Below are 1,074 nucleotides of genomic sequence, written 5' to 3'. Positions count from 1 at the left end.
AAAATTAACCCCAAAAAAAACAAAAAAACACACACACACACCCCAACTTCCCAAACGCTACCCCATGAAAAAAAAAAACCCCAAAGCAGAGAACACCACACAACACCGGGGAAAAAACACGTTCCAAGCCATATTTTACGTGTTTTGAGCCCCCGGGTGACGTTGGTTTTAGAAACCCCGTAGCGCATTTTCCAAATTTAAGTATTATGGAAAGCCTCGAGCCAATTTACGGGAAAGACAAAAATTCTGGATGAAATCCATCAAATCCCGGGAAAAGAGGGGGGTCTTTAGAAATAAATTTTAAATTTGCTATATTAATATAGTGCATTTTGCTAGGATATATTTTTCAATGTAAATTTTTTTTGCTAAAATGGTAGTGTTGATATCTATATATTTTTTCTCAATATTAAACAAAGCACTCGTATGTTTTATGCATCATAAGACTCTAGATTTTTTGCACTCATATTTTTTTGACTCTAAGTACTATATGTTTTATGCACTCTTGTTTATTCTCATAAGTAATCTATGTTTATGCACCAATGTACCAAAGTTTTTTTGCACTCATAAGTATATATGTTTTATGCCCTCATATGTATCGATGTTTTTTTTGCATCATAATCATATGTTTTAGCACTCAATTTACCATTGTTTAGCATCAAAGACTCATTGTTTTATCATTCTAGTACTAATGTTTTTTTGCCCAATGTATCGAGTTTTTTGCATCATAAATCTCATATGTTTTTTGCACTCATATGTACTCGTATGTTTTAGCCTCATAAGTATATATGTTTTATTTCATCATAAGTATCATATGTTTATCATCCCTATGTACTCACATGTTTTTTTTTAATAATCTGTAATTCACCCCAACTGTCACGCAGTTTATTTAATTTTTCGCATCAGGGATTCACATAATCAAAAGAAGGGAAAATAAAAAAGGACAAAGGGTAGCAATAATACTAATGAAAGATACCAAATATTATACTGTTGTTTCTATTTTTTTCTACTGCTACTAATCTATTATTACCACGATGTACTACAAATTATTATTATTAACATATATTTCATTTTCAG

This window comes from Penaeus monodon, chromosome 32, assembly GCF_015228065.2.
Source record: "Penaeus monodon isolate SGIC_2016 chromosome 32, NSTDA_Pmon_1, whole genome shotgun sequence".
Lineage (NCBI taxonomy): Eukaryota > Metazoa > Arthropoda > Malacostraca > Decapoda > Penaeidae > Penaeus > Penaeus monodon.
The sequence above is the reverse complement of the archived record's forward strand: the minus strand, read 5'-3'. Positions refer to the sequence as shown.